Source organism: Trachinotus anak, unplaced genomic scaffold, assembly GCF_046630095.1.
Source record: "Trachinotus anak isolate AG129_WGS33_773 ecotype Australia unplaced genomic scaffold, CSIRO_AGI_Tana_v1 ptg000010l, whole genome shotgun sequence".
NCBI lineage: Eukaryota > Metazoa > Chordata > Actinopteri > Carangiformes > Carangidae > Trachinotus > Trachinotus anak.
The window spans coordinates 8,008,303-8,025,184 of NW_027273861.1; the positions used below are offsets into that span (position 1 = coordinate 8,008,303).

General features: G+C 40.8%; 1 protein-coding gene across 5 annotated transcripts in view; it reads right to left on the reverse strand.

The window, feature by feature from the left end:
- The window catches only part of LOC139626812 (inactive N-acetylated-alpha-linked acidic dipeptidase-like protein 2), a 496,369-nt gene that overhangs the window by 66,458 nt on the left and 413,029 nt on the right, over window positions 1-16,882 (reverse strand). The gene's annotated exons all lie outside the window — the stretch shown is intronic.

The window sequence follows — 16,882 nt, forward strand, 5'->3', positions numbered from 1 at the left end:
ATTAGACAAGAAGGATGGTGAGAGATGGAGGGTAAGTGGGAAAGAAAGAGTGGTTGAGAGAGATTTACAGGAGACGCAATGGAAGGAGAGCAATGGTGAGAAGGATGAACAGAGGGGAGACATGCAGGTGGCCACAGAGGAGGATCCGTCTAACAAATTACCTTCTCCTCCATTACAAAGGCTGTCAACCTGGATGCCTCTGTCAGCTTTCATACACACTCGTGCCTGTCTCCATCGCGCACACACACACCACCTATAGACAGAGCCTCACACATGCACCTAACCAACGCATACATACGGCTTGTATTTGCTTCACTGCTTTCTCAAAAGTGTACAGGCACGCACACGCGCACTCTACCTCCTGTTAACAGATGATAAAGGAGCTTGTCATCGCAGCGATCCAGACTGCTGCTGTAGTAACGTCATAGCAACTCCAGAGTGTGTCAGACAGAAGTGACTGTAGCTGTCAGCCACTCATGTTTTATAGCAGGCTGTTGTAAACGGGGCTGTTATGACAGAATATGTGGCTGGTTGGCTAGCTGACTCTTTCACTGGCTGACTGACTAGTTGATTGGCTGAATGATATTATCATTTTTCCCTCCTGCCTCTCTCTCTCCACATACCATACAGGTAGGTGCTGATTTTTCATGAGTCTACGACAAAAAAGTATAAAACAAAAAAAAAAAACATAAATTGCTTTCCTTCACTCTAAACCAGCACAACCAATTAGCATGCCTTAAACTTTTGTACATAAAAATACAACATTTACTCGACAAAAATGAATCAAATAGAGCCCATAAACTTCATTATAAAATGGCATATATTATCTAATTTTACCAAACACTGGTGCTCAGTCATGAGCAGTGAGACAATGGCAGATTAGCTGCGATTAAGATACAGAAAGCTTTTATGATAGTCAGTCCCTTTGTTTTCAATCAGAAATTGAGGTGTTTTACCTGAATTGAACAATATTAAAATCCATGTGTGCTGATGGCTAAATAATTGTATTAGCAGTACTAGAAAGTAATTGAATACATTTACTGAATACTGTACTTAAACAGATTTCCATTCCACAACATTTCAGAGGGAAATATTGTAGTGTCTGCTCCACTACATTTATTGGACAGCTTTGGTTAAAAAAGCAAGATATTGTAAGGACTGTAACACTTCACTTCACTAGAGCATGCACTGTACTGGGTTTCCTTTTGCCCCAGAAAAACGTTGACCCCCCTTCTGTCATTGTGGAATTTGCACTCTGCTAAATGCAGCTAAGTTTGAGATTTCAATTATAGGTCAAGATAGCGCAAACAAACAATTTTCAAACAGCCATGGTCCACTATTTCATTCCATAACACAGCAGTGCAGAAATCTTGATATTATCATTTGATCATAATGTCTCTAAATACATGTAAACTCAATGGTTCATTAGTTTTTTCTAAAATCTCAGAAACATTAAAAAAATGTGACATCTGGAAACTGTTGTTCATGCTTTCATCACCAGTTGATTGGACAGCTGTGTCCCTGTTCTCTTACATCACCAAAAAAATCTCTCTTCAACCTCCAGCTCATCCAGAACTCTTCATTGGCTACCTGTCGCTTTTAGAATCGATTTTAAGACTTTGTTGATTACTTACAAATCCCTGAGCTATCTATCGGATTTGCTACTGCCCAATGTCCCTTACAACTCTTTTAGATCATCAGAAGGGTTTCTTCCTGGTGTTACAAGGTCTAGATTGATAAACAAAGGTGATGGAGCCTCTGCAGTCAGGGCTCCTAGACTTTGAAATGAAATCTGTCTCATCTTTTAAATGACTATTAAAAGCCCACTCTTGAATTTGGTTCATATTCCTCCTCTTCCTCCTCTTATTCTTGACTGACTAACTGACTGAGTGATCATAGTTAGGTGATCATATTCCTTTGCCACATGACCGAGTTGGAATTTCCCCATTGGGCGTTGAGTGTCTTTTTTCAAACAAGACTAGGTAAAAACCTAGTATAAAGCTGGACCATGTATGGGTGCCATCCATGGGCTTAGGGCTACAACTCTTGTTACGGGCAGGTTTCCCACCTCCTCAGGAGTTGCAGACAAAAAGATTAGTGCTTCGAACTCACTGAGCCTCCCCTCCATTACAGTAAATAAACTATTTTCATTACATGTGTCATTATTACGCAAGGAGGCAGAGAAATAACAAAACTTAAGATATATCAAGCAGAGAGAGCAGTAGAGTGGGAGGGAGAGAGAGAAGAAACTATCAGATCTTAAAAGTATGTAAACAATAGAAACATCCACAACCACAAAAATGACACAATACGTTTACTGCAGCACAGCAATAAAAGCCCTGTTAGGAAATGAAAGGTTTCTGTCCACTGAAACTCTAGAGGGATTTTAATTTGAAACAGTTACAGGAAGTGTTGAGTTTGTATTAACACATAAAACAGGACCTTTAACATGACAAATGAGAGCAACTACAAAAAGCCAATTACACATATCAGTATTTTGTCGGATTACGTTTTAGCAGGGCAGGGCAGCAGCATGGAAGTTAACATGAAGTCTTAATGTAGTCCCAGCTGCGTTTCAGTCCCAGCTTTAGTCACTATTTCAAACTTGTTCCGTTGTCTGGCAACAGAAACAGGAAGATATGTACATGAGAACAGCTTTATTGGGAATTTGCCTGTATTAAAATATTATATACGTGAGCACAGAGAGTATAGGAGAGCAGCAAACAGATAAAAAGTTGAAACCAGCTGACACTGGGAACAATGCAAATAGGACATGAGACAGTTGTTTACATCAGTTCCACAACAGTTTTCAGCTATGTCCTAAATTTTGCACATTGACCAGACTAAGCTTTCATGATACAGTTCTGAAACATCTTTGCAGTATTGAGTGAGCATGCAATTTAACACAAGTACAGGAGGTACTGTGGAATTTGGATAGAAACAACACAAATGACTGGTTCAGAATTTAGTAGGCTAAAGAACTTTGACAGTGTTTTCATCTGTGATGTTCTTCAATTCAAACGAAGTGAAACAACAAATTACTCTCTCTATGTTAAAAAAACTAAAGAGCTTGTGGCCTGTCTGGTTTAAGTGTGTCGCAGAGGTGAGAGTCCAGAATTCTGATGAGATACTCTTAAGTTCTTGGATTTCAAGGTGAAACTGATGAATTGAAGTAAATGACTCAGAAGCACCATTTTTTTTCATTACATCTTAACTGAACTGTTCTCAAAATAGGCCCAAAATAAATTGCCTTGAGGGAGTGAGCAAGTTTAATTACATGCCCTTACCTTCCCATTCTCCACACATTTAGTTCAAGTGCTTTCAGCTTGAAGTGGAAGTCCCACAGTATTACTGCTTACATTTCCAAGTATGCATAGGGGGGTGTGTGTGCATGAATATGGAAGACTATTTTCTGCTTGTATCATGAACTGTATATGGATGTAAGAACACACAAGCAATGTGTAACTTAACTTTAATATGGGCACTGCAGTATTTGGCCCTGTGAATTATTGTGCATTATTCACACCAGGGTAGACATACAGGAAAGGGGAAGATAAAGGAGACCTACAATGAGTTTAAAAAGAACAGTGTAGACAGAGAGGTGAAAGAAGGAGGTTGGAGGGCAGAGACTGGGTGGTAGTAAGATGGATAGTGAGGTCTGCATTATGCAGGTGTTTGGTCATCCTTCAGTGAGTTGTTCCCCATAACTGGTGGCATACCCACTTATGGTGGGTCTCTCCATGATAACAGTAGCAATACATTTTAATGATCCTGGATCCCAAGATGACGAACTACATCCAACTTTGTAACCAGGCTGAAAAAGGTTAAAAGAGTTCAGTGTAGTTGTATATGTGCCATAAGGGCTTACAGTGTAGCCTCAGAGCCTCCTCACATAGCCACCATAGCTTTGTCATGCTTTTGCTAATGGGCATCACCTCAATGATGATGATGAGCATCTAAATTGAAGTCTGAGGGGCCACAGTGTCTCATGTGGGCAAATCATATCTCCTAAAAGCTCCTTAGACCCAGGCAACAGCACAAAGATAAGTCCAATCTATCAACACACAAGCCAAGGCTTTGATGTCAGTGGATGAAAAAGCCTCTGTTTCCCCTCCTCCTTTTGGCTTTGCTTAATCTCTATTTTATGTCTTTGCTGTAATGTTCCCCTCTTCTTGAGCATTTATCAACAAGGCAGTGGGGAAGGCTGGAAAGCAATAGCTCTACACAAATCAGCACGGTAATTAGATTACAAATGGTTTTGTTTAATGGACGACTACATTCTGGGTCATGCCTATACACACAAAGGAATAAAGATATTACAATAGTGAAATTAACATTAAAAGCTTCATGTTGCTCTTTACCAAAAGCAACACTGGGCTTTTGCTGATCGAGCTTATTGTACTGTAAATTACAGGTCTTTTAACATTTTGGATCCTGTGTGAGCCCAACATGTATGAATGGAAAATGGAAAACAAAACAAAACCCAACAGCCAACCAAAGCTCAGGTGCCCAGGACAGTCAGACTCAGTCTGCATGGCCCAGACCCCTCTGCGTGTGGTCTGAGTGATCGGATCTCAAATGTTTCCTCAATGCATCTTGGGTGTTCTCACACCTGTACTTAAGAGTCCTGTCCACTTGTGATTGGATCACCCAAGATGGATGTTAATGCCATGTCTGAACGAGGCCTTAGTTACAAGGAACCAAGAGGACACCCGAAAATCTCTACTGTACGGCCTACATACAGTTTCACTCAGCTGGACTTGACTATGGAGTGTCCTGGTTTAGAAACTCTTCATTCTACCTTCTAAAAAATGTTGACTGTATTCACTGATGGTAAAGTTTGCCTCGCTATGGATCTATAAAAGGGTTCCTCAAGGGTGAGTTGTAGGTCTTCACTAGTATGCCTGTATTTTCATAATATCAAAGATTAAACATTATCAGTTCTATGTCATGACTTCTTTCCTGCCTTTCGAAATATCAAAATTTACAGGAAGTTCTTTAAACCCTACACCTAACTCTCATGATCATTAACTGGTATTAATTGCTGTAGACTTCTTGGTCTTTTTTGCTCTGAGAAGAACATCACCTTCAAATGAACTTTCCATTCAGAAATTCTTAACTCCCTTTACTGATCACATCTGATGGCATTCGTGTTCTTTGATGAGGGATTAGAAATGGAGGTTAAGTGCAGGATTCACAGAACTGAATAAAAAAAAACTAGTGAACAAAGACTTTAAGATAAAATGTGCTAAATGTCCTTCCTATTCATCCTCTTTACCATCACACATCTGAATCTCTTCCCAGCATAAGGGCCTCTCATTAGTGTCTTCTTCTTCCTGCTATCTTTGTTTCTTTGTAATTTCCTGTCCTGTCTTTTTATTCTTTTCAACCTCTCCTGCTTTGACTTCCTGTATCTGGCTCATGACACTTGTTAATTTCCATTTTTTCCTTTCTTTTACCTTTGGTTTGTGACTCTCCCTCTGCCCCTGTGTCCATTTCTGGGTCTCTTTGCTTTGTTACCATATACCCCAACTTTCTTCCTATCTTTTTTCTTATTTTTTATCTCCAGTCTCATCCTTGGCTGCCCTGGCCCTCCCAAGAAACCAAGGAAAATAGATACATAATTATTATTTTTTTAAATTTAAAAATAAATTATTATTTTTTTACCTACTGTATGTGTTCTCATGTCATGTCAGTGTGAGAGGCTCTACTGCATGTTGCTGTCATTTCTGGTGGTGTTTCTCTCCTCCTCTCTCTCTTCTCGCTTCATGTTTTGTCTCTCACTCTCTCTATCTCACATGCACACACGCACGCACACACGCATGCACGCACACCCACCAACATCTTAAGTTAAGTGCAATAAAAACTTTCTAACTGTAATAAATTCCTCTAAAACCAAAGATGGACAGACGTCAACTCCAGACATTACTGTGTCTGCAGCTCTCCCACTGTTACAGCTACAAACAGAAGAGAACCCCCCCCCCCCCCCCCCCGCACACACACCACCACCACCACCACCACCAAAAAGCTGTCATCCCAGGGGAAACACTGATCTCCCTCTATGTTTTTCTTTGTACTGCCCTCAAAGACAAGGACATGGAATCAATTTCAGTGATACTTGTAAATTTCTTGTAAACATAGTCCAAAGTTTCCTCTCTGTCCTCTCTCTCTCCCTTTCCCCAGTCTGCAGGTATCTTTGACGCTGGAGCTGCAGACCAGTGAGGCAGACAGCTTCGACCCCGAATCTGTTTCTGTCAAAGGTTTCTGGACTTTTTCCTCTTCACTGTCGCCAAGTGCTTGCTCATGGTGGGAACTATTGGGTTTCTCTCTATAATATTATTTGGTCTTAAACTTACTTTGTTAAGTGCCGTCAGATAATGTATGTTGTGCTATGGTGCTATATAAATACAACTAAACTGAGTTGAATGCCTTGGGATGAGGACATAATACTTTGTCCTGACGAAAAATAAGTCCTACATCCTTGAGTCTTTTGTCCTCAACACTGTTGGTCTGCTCAGGTGTTTTGGTGGAAATGCCTTTTCTTGAAGACATCAATGACATCATTAAGGATGTGACTGACCACTGACTGGCTTTGGCAGAGGAGTCACTCAGGGTAGGGTCAGAGAAAAGAGAAAATTGTAGCCACCATCAAGGTAAAACCATCAGTATGCTTCAGATGAAGTGGGAGTCAGATTTTCAAAGAGCATCAGAAACCCTTCAATCACATTTCTCAAGATTAAATTGAGGGATCTGTGACCATCATTATAACTTTGTAAAACATCAATCCAAGCAGCACGACCATTTCACGCAGCAATTGGCCCAGTCTGTGGGGGTAAGAAAAGTAGCTTATGCGAGATTTGAAGCACCCTGTCTTTTTCATTCTTCATTCTTGTTAACGTTTTTATGCACAATGGAGTGTATCATCATGGATGCCTTTGAAGAGAAACAGCCCAAACATGTGCACTGTTATTCCTATCTGTAGAACCCGTAGCATCTCTTGGCCATTTGGGACACTTCTTCCTTTAGACGTTTGGGGACTCTTAAAACTCATTTGTTTTAAGTCTGTATATTGATGCCTTAAGAAAGAACATGATCTTGGCATTTCCAGAACGCATCTTGATGTTTTCTTGACAGAATGTTAAAAATCTTGCAGCACACTGGACTCCTGTTAGGGAAGAAGGAGGTAATGCAGACTTGGACTGATGAAACGGGATCATTTAGTGAATCTGTGGCATGCCTGTAACAAATTAGTACAAGTCCACCAACCTAAATAACAAAGCAGGTCGTCACCTTCCTGAGCATTGTCTCATTTGGCATCTCTGTTGAGTGGACAACATTGCTTTCGCAGCAGTGCCTTCAGTGTTGTGAATGTTTTCTAAATCATGGTCATTGTTGAAAGAAACTAACGTCGACAATCTGTAGGGTTAGGCTAACAGCTGCAGATGGCAACAGTGTTCCACCACAAGAGGCCCTTGTTCGGAAACCGTAATCATAGGTTGTATTATGTGTTTAAACAAATGGTCAAACGTTTTTTTTTCTGATGAGGACACCTTCAGTTAGTAACATAGGAGAAAGAGGTATTGTGACTCTTGATTCTTCATGTGGGTACTGTGGATTCCATAAGTTTGGGACATGTCATTCTCTTCACTTGCAAGTAATTTTATGTTTGGGCATAATGCCTAACAAATAATGAATGCCTAACTAATATATTGGTGCCTTCCCAAACCCTCCCAAGTCCATTGTTTACGCCCAGCAGTGTGCAGTGGGGACAAGTAAAGGAGCATGCCAGGGCTATCTGTCGTTTGCTTGATCAATGCCAGTCTGGCCTTGCCAAGTCTGGGGAAGCCAAGTTGTACACAACATCATGCTTTAAAAAATTTGCTACACAGAGAACGCTGCCCACTGAGAGACACTGAGAGACACCAAGGGAGCTAAGGAGACAAGACAAGAGCGAGAACAAGAGAGAGAGGGAGAGATGCCTGCTGTTGCCACCTGCCACCCTTAACCCTCCCAACCGAGCTGCGTCTAAAACTGCACTTGACAAATGAGTACAGGGATGCAGAGCATAGGCACAGTCCCTGAGCTACAACACTAACAATGCACGAGACCATTCCATAGAGAAGACGGGGGTGGGTGTGTGTTGGTGTGTGTTTTTGTATGTGTGTGTGACAAAGAGAGCAATGGAGACAGAGTGGGAGAATGAGAAGAATACATTGGGATGGAAAGGGGGAAAGAAAATGAACCTTTCCAAAACATTAGAGAACAATTTAAGCCATATATTGCTTAATTCATTTTCAAATCATGTTCTAAATCATTAACAAGCAGAAGAAAGAACAACTGTATGTAATTTCTGTGGGGTCTGCAGTTTGTCTCTTTTAGCAGAACCTCCTGCTGTACATTGTACTTAAGACCACACATCAGAGACATCCGACATGTTTGACACCTAATGTCCAACGCTTGCTATGATATCACATTTTGAGATGTTGCCAAAAAATGTGCTATAGTGTTGTCAGACCAAAGTTAGCTTGGTAAAATTTACTTACAGAATGGTATGAGTAGTATGGAGCTCCAAAACTAACACAACTTACAATTAGTTGTCTGACAAAGTAAAAGAAACTTAGCTGAGTACATCAAAACAAGTAAAACAATTCAAATTGAAATATGGAATATATTTTTTAGATTTATGTTCAAGGGTGTCACCTCACAGTAAGTAGGTTCTGGGTTTGAACCTCGGGCCTGGGGCTTTTCTGTGTGGAGTTTGCATGTTTGTTTAAGGGTTAATAGACTGACACCATGTCCAGGGTGTTCTCTGCCCTCACCCAATGTCAGCTGGGATTGGCTCCAACCCAAGAATCAGCCTTCAAATGACCCCATTTGTCTGTAGTAGTATTCATGTTATATTTTACTTTGTTGTGCCATGTCATTACTTGTTATCTGCTGGTGCTATGCACCAGTTTCCATACAGGGGTAGTCAAGGTCTTTTGTTCTGCTGTACAAAGGCAACTCATACCAATCGTTTCAATTTGATGTCAGGCTAAAGATGATGTTGCTCATTTGACAGACAACCATTTTTAAGCAAAAAAAAAAAAATCACAACCACATCTAGTGTCTAGTATCTATTTATAAGAGTGTTTGTTTTGCTTTCCCATCTAGATAAATTCTTTACTGGTAAGTAGTGAGACTGCCTGACATTTTACAACACACACACAGACACACACACGCACGCACGCACGCACGCACGCACGCACGCACGCACGCACGCACGCACGCACACACACACACACACAAGCCACAAAAGAGGTCACATAGTCTTTCTGCCTTCCTTTAAACCCCTCCCTATCTGAATATTTAACATGGGGAATAACATTTCTGCCACCTCCCATTTGCCCTTCATCGTGACATGTTGTGTCAGTGCATCCTCTGCCTTGTATTTTTATGTAACTGTCATTCAGCCGCCTCTCTCGCTCTCTCCCTCTCTCCCTCTCTCTCTCCTTTTACAACTTGCACAAATGACATCTGGCACTTTGCCTGATCTCCAAGGATGTGATGATTGAGGCCAAATGCCAAACCTATTTCTCCTCTGTCCACCACGTCTGCGATTTTATGCATAGACACACATGCATTTTCATCAAAGCTTTTGAAGTGATGACAATAAATAAACATTTTTTCGTTTAATATGATGAAATGAAAAGGTATGTATTACTTATGCACTTGTGTTTTTATTTGTGTAATTACACAAACTATCTCTCTCAAGTATTTCCGGCACAGCTGCACTCAACTGAGTGGAGATTTGAGTGGAGTTGAAATGGGGGTGCAGAGGGGGAGATGTGCTTGTACCAGCACGGTCAACGGTTGCAGCAGCAGCTCTTACAAGGTAGTTACCTGATAATTGTTGCAATTTGCATTAATAGTCACACTCCTTCCTTATAAGTTACCCGCGAAGAAAAATAACAACGCACAGTACATTGCCTCAGCAAATGCCGAAAAAAAAGCATGTGTTAATGCTCAAGTGGCAAAGCCAGAAATAGATGGCATTATTGCAGAGCCACGGAGTCAGCAGAGGGGGGGGTAAGCGTGGTTGGGTGGGTCAACAAAAGGTGGGACTGTACCATGGGAGAGCACTGTCTGTTTAACATTTCGTACCAAAAGTCAACATTGTTTCTTGAAACTATGACCATAATCATCATCCCCAAACTCACCAAAGTGCAGTAGTACGTTGTACTTTTAACCCAAACCACAATGTTTTTCCAACCTTAACAAAGTAATTATTTTAACCCAAAGCATAATTTTTCCCTAAACCTAGCCAAACATTTGTGTTGGCACAACAAATTTTCAATTTGTTTGTTGATTTGTAACAGCTATAGATAAATTATGTTGTCCTGCTTGGCATCAGATTAGAAACCCTGGATATGTTATTTGGTTCTTTCATTTAATTTGAAGGACTTGTGGGAATAATGCATTGTCTATCAGCAGTGTCAATTAAAAAATATCAATTATATACAGAAAACACCTTAACTTCAATACCATGGATGTTAAAGATTGTGGAGATGTGCAGCATGTCGCAGTGAAAGTCGATACTGTACAACATGTATGCCTTGAGTCACAAAAAAAGACGTGCCCTTATATTTAGTCTTTAGGTCACTGTTAAGTTTCTTCTCTTCTCGATGAATGAAGGAGGTGTCGAAAGAAAAAAATAAGAGCATCAGGAGAGAAAAATGAGCTGCCAACCAGCACCCTTTTAGCTAAGCAATCACCATCCAGTAGGGACGGGATGGACATGAAGGTCGCCTGCACGGTGGACATTAATAGCATTCACTGTTGATACAATGAATACACAAACACTCACTGTTCAAAATAGTTTTGCCTGTGTTTCAGATTTTCATACACTTAAAGTAGATCTGAGTTAAGGTAAGCGGGGGTCTTTTCGCTCAAATAATAGTCGTGTTTGTGGGCATTTAGGAAAGACAGATGACTGCAGATGTAATGGATACCTGCTAAAAGCAAAAGAAAGACCAGGGTCATATAAAACAGCACGTCACCACTTTGTATATGGCACGTGCCATGGTACATAGCAATATGCCAGGGAAGGCGAGCAAACATGGATTTAAACAACACAGGTCATAATCTGAAAAAAATGGTTTTGCAATGGTTTCATGCGAAGGAAATTATTTGAAATTAGAAAATCCCTTTCATCTTTTCATTTCGGGGGGCATCATTGACTTTTACTGTAAAGCAGCTGCAGGAAAGGAAGAATAGATAGTAGATACCAGACCAGACGAAATGTACAATGTGAAATGACAATAATCATAAAATAATAAATCTTAAATACACCAAAATAAAAGGTTGTTCAGACACCTGCTTAAAGGAGCTCTAATTTGCAGACAGTTACTTTTAAATATGATGCTTCTTTACTTTAAGTGTAGTTTGGCAATTATTTACTGATATGCTGAATCTTTCTCTTAAATTATTTAATATTCAATATTTAAATAATACATCCTCTTTTAAATATTTGATCAATTATAATAAATTTATAAGTACTCTTCAAAGACTCAAAATTTAAAGGTAAAAAACTGAACTTCTGAACTCATCATGTTTGCATCACTACCTGCTTTGCTTTGAAATATAGCCTTTAAACCTCAAGAGAACAGGTGCTACAGTATATTGTATACACATATGTACATTTTAAGCCACACTCATATCAAGCACACATACAATACAAACAGATTCTTACAGTAGTCTGAATACACAGATTGCCGTGGGGTGGGCCCAGATAATGACCCCAGTTGTTCCCCTTGTTTCTCTGGTGTTTGACTTTCCCTGTATTTTCTGTCCACCCCTGTCTGTCTTTGTGTGTGTGGGTCTAGGGCATGGCATTCCTCCCTCTTCTTTCTTCAATTTGCCAGCACACCTGCCACTCATCAGCTACTCATCAGATTATCAAGCCAGCAGTATATATATATATATATATATATATATATATATATATATATATATATATATATATATATAGCGCCCCGATACTGCATTCACTCTTCACCAGATTGTTGTGTTCACCAGTCTGGGTCACTGCCTGACAGCTTATCTGTTCCAAGTGCCATGCTCCCACAAGTCGGCTTCTTCATGCCATTCTCCAGTCTCCCAGACCTCTTCGGCATGCCCACTGCTCTGCTCATTTCCCCAGCCAGCAAGGACAGCCTCAGTCCCTGCTCTACTCTGTTCCTCTGTTGCTTGTGACAGAACAGTCTGGCCGTCTAAGCCCAGAAGAACGTGATTATGAGTTAGGGAACCAGGTACTACTGGCTGTAAAACCTGCCCTAGGAGAATTGGTTCGAGGGGGCTGAGCACCCTTTCATAATCTGGACTCACCTTAAGAACTTACATTAAAACATCTAAGAGACTGAACTCTTGGCAGTCACGTTCAGCTCGTTTTTTGGTTGATTTAAATTTCACTCAAACTTACAGCCCTGGCTCTAAAAATGTGAAACTTGATGCTCTCTTTCGCTAGTATATTTCTCAGGAATGGCCGTGCCACACTGTGTTGTGGCTCTTATCTGGGAGATTGAAGTTGTTGTGAAAGAGGCTTAGGGAACTCAAACAGACCCATTTGAGTTTCCTAGGGACAGCCTAACTTTCTCTATATTGCAGATCCAGTTTGTTCTGAAGTGTTATAGTGGGTGCATGTATACCAGTTCATCTGCCATCCAGGAGTTGGTCACACCTTCTCTCTTCTTAAATTATGGTTCTGGTAGCCAACCATGGATGTCAACACCCAAGCATATGTGGCAGCCTGTACTGTGTGTGCCTGCCGCAAAACCTCCAATTAACCACCTGCCAGACAACTTCGGCCCCTGCCAGTACCGGGATGTCATGAACACATTTTGCCTTAGATTTTGTAACAGGATTACCTATTTCACAAGGTAACATAATTATTATTACCGTGGTAGACAGATTTTCCAAGCAGTTCATTTTGTGGCTCTTACACAACTCCCAACAGTTTGAGAAACCACAGATCTCCTGGTACAACATATCTTCTGTCTTCATAGGATTGCCCAGGGTATAGTTTCCAACAGAGGAACCAAGTTTACCTTCCATGTTTGGAAGTTCTTCTGTCAGACTCTCCTTCTAGATCTTGTAGCTGCCCTTTGTTGCATTACCACCTCCAATCCATCCTCTTTGAGCATCCATCTACTCTGGATTGAATATACCCACAACTCTTTGACCAGCTCTTCTACTGGTATGGTATCCTTTGAGAGTCCATTAGGTTACTAACCCCCTTTGTTTCCTACACAGGAGGAGGAGATTGCCATTCCATCAGCCCATCTTTGTGGTTGCTGCAAAGTGTGGTGGGATGCATGTTCCACCCTTCGTTGCTCTTTTGATGGGAACAAGCTCATTGTTGACAGACACTATGAAACTTTCTCATTGCTATATTGTACTGTGGTTAAACTGAAGTTAACTGAGTCCATGACAGTTCTCTCTACTTTCCACATGTCACAGTTGAAACCTGTCTCCACTAGCCCTTTGTGCCTGCCTGCTGATCCCCCTTCTCTCACCTGGGTCGTGGATAATCACCCAGCTTTCATGGTCAGGTGGTTATTGGATGTCTGTCACTGCGGCAGAGGGTATTAGTACCTCACTGACTGGGAGGGATATAGCCAGATACAGAGGAGTGTACATGGATTCCACGCTGCACAGCCCCTTCATCAAAACTCTCACTCAATTTACAACTAGCAATAAACTTATCTAAACTGTGTCAGTGTCCTGCTCTTGGGTTCCTCTGTTGCTTGTGACAGAGATATCACTCAGTTCACCAGAAGAAAAGCTCCCTTTGTATAACTTTGTTCTTCTCTCTCCCATGAATCCTGCTTTCCAAATTAAACAACTTCTGTCTTCTCCACTCTACAGTACTGAATACATTTCCCTCTTTTGTTTATCTGAAGGGGGTGCTGAGTAGTTGAAAATATACAGTAGTAGGTTGATCTACCCCTGCCAGGCAGTACTTGTAAAGTAAGTGTAATTTCACACTTATGTGGTGCCAAGGTAGGGGCGTACCAAAAAGAAGTGTCTTCATTTAGAGCTGTCCTCCATAAAAGATTATGAAAATGTCAGTGTACATTATGTAATTTGTAAACTGTGACAGCCATCCTACAGTGCTGACAGCTGTGGTGAACTAGTGGCATTTATAGGCAATGAGTGTTTCTCCTAACAGTGAGGGTTATTTTAAAAAGGTCCAGTCTGTTAGCTGAGATAGAGATCCTAATTTGGCAACAGCTTATATAAGCCCCATGTATTTTATCTGACTAATACAGAGATGTCATTGTAGAAAAAAAAGACAAAATTGTAACTTTTATCACAATAGAAGAAAAAAAAAAAACTATAATCACACAAGATATATATTTAAAATAGGATATATCATTTATTTTCTTTTTTTCTAAATTCTGCTCTTGACCTTCACATGCCTTTTTTTATCTTCCTAACACACCCTGCATTTTTTCAAAAACTGTTCTGAATGTGTAAAGCTGAAAAGCAATATGTAGAAAAAGGTTCAATGTCCCTGAGGCTTTTTCGCAAAAGCAAGGTTTTCTTCATCAGATCTGCCGTGTTGTGAACTCAAAGTAAAGACTGTTCCTGCATAGCCTGTTTAATCGACAGAGAATATAATTAAATGCCATCAGGCTTTGATCGTTGCAGCTTAAAAAATGGTGACTTTTTTTTTTGCTGTACTTACCTAATGACCCTGCTAATTTCATCTGCTATGCCAGCTGAGTGACTGACAGCAGCTGGCTTTACAGTTGCTTAGCAACTGTTTTCTGCCCTCTGATTTAAGTCAGTAAAATAAAGTTAATGCAGCATAAAGCTGGAAATCAAAAAGGAGAGAGCTTGGCTAGATTTTGAAAAAGCCACAGTAGAAGAAGATTTGAAAACTTTGGAGGGTGAAAAGTTCGCAGCAGCTTCTCAGGTAAAAGCTGAGGTCTTAGAGGGAGCTACAGCTATGGAACATTTAGATGTGCAAAGTGTAAGAAGCACTGTCCCACCACACATGATCCAACATACAGGACAACAGAAGTGTGTGCAATACAAAACACAGCTCAGTATTCAAGCTTCTGCTGCATCATTGCATGATGAATTCTTACACTATGTGAAACTTCAACGCTGCAGACATCACCTGTGGTCACAGAGGAAAGACACAAGGACAATGACTTCATACCATAAGTGAATGAGTACACACTTGCAACTTATCAGATCAGGGCCACCAGATATCCCACACAGACAATACACAGACAGCTTCCTTCTCTCACCAACACCCCACCCATAATAGACCAAGTTCCTAGCACACAGAGAAAATTTGATGAGACACCACAGAGCTTTAAGACCCGGTAGTCTTCATTCCTAAATGTATAGTAGGGATTGAGAATAAACTTTGAGTCTCAGAGGAAAGCGCCTTTAGAATGATAACATTGCTAGAAGGAAAAACATCCCGATAGAACACCAGCGGTGCTTTAAGCTCTCCATACCGCCTGGCTAAGGATTGTCAGGTAATGCTGAAATGCAGTGAGTACGAGAATGAAAGACACTGTTTTGCAATGAAACCTTACACCTCCCAGTCTCCTCCCCAACCCCTATACCAGAACCACAAGACATCTTAATGCGGGTATTCTCTCAGGAACAAATGGAATGCTTCTTCAAAATGTCCATCATACTTGACAATCAGAAACTGCATGCTGGCTTGCTCTGAATTCTTCCACCTAGTTCCACCTAACAACGTGAAACACAGTTCTGCTTCCTGATGCTAGATCCTGATGCTCAGATGGTGATCCTTTTGGGGAGAGACATGATATCAGTGCATAAGGTGAGACAACAAGTCAATAGGCCCCACAATGCACCCTTTGCTTAGGGTTTAGACTAGGCTGAATAGTCATGAGTGAAGTGTGCATTGACAATTATCAGTCATCAAGTCAACTCTGTGTGTCGTTTAAGTGAAAAAAAACCAAGCTATAGTGGAGAGCACATGTATGGCCTCCCCACACGCACATCAATGCCTATGCCAGTCGAAGTGAAGCTCTGGCAGCCCCTGACCGAAATAATACTCCCCTGGTTGGTTTCTACAGTTCTGGAAGGACCTCATCAGTCACTACCCATATCCATCATTGCTTATGGATTCCTGTGGAGACACTACCACAGAGACTACTTGATATTTCTAGGGCATAAGGATAAAAACATATCCGAGGAGGTAGATAAGTATGACATGTGGGTGTATGTCCCTGAAGGTGGATATTTATGGTCTCTGGGGAGCAGCACAGCATGGACATCCATGTTATGATTCTGCCATCCATGCTTCCCATGTAGTCTGCAGTTATATATCTACTGAAGTGTACTAGTGCCTCACTTGCAGAGTCAAACCTGAAACTGCATTACCATGATTTGAACCTGAAGGACTGGCCTGAGTAACCAAAGACTTGGGTGCTGACAAAGAAACTCTGCCTACCCAAAGGCTTTAAGCACAGATGCTTATATCTTCAAAGTAGCCATGACTGACAAGTCTTACACCCACCATGGTCGAAGCCTTGCTAGATTGGTATAGCTGATAGCAACATAAAGAAGCATCAGTGTAGCAATTTTATCAAGTTATAAACTAAGCAGCTCTAGTTTTTTTCATACTATGAGATTATTACATATGGCTATATTTTGATAGTCCGTTGTATAATTATTTGATTCCTGAGTTTTCTGTGCATATGCCAACTTACAGATGGAGACAGCTGGCTAAAGAATCTCTGTCTGAATGTAGTTTTCTCTTATGCCCACACGACAAATTAAATTTTGCAGAATGTGTTCTCTCTTTCTACTTTTGCCTGCCTTTTGGCTTACTTTGCACTTTGGACAG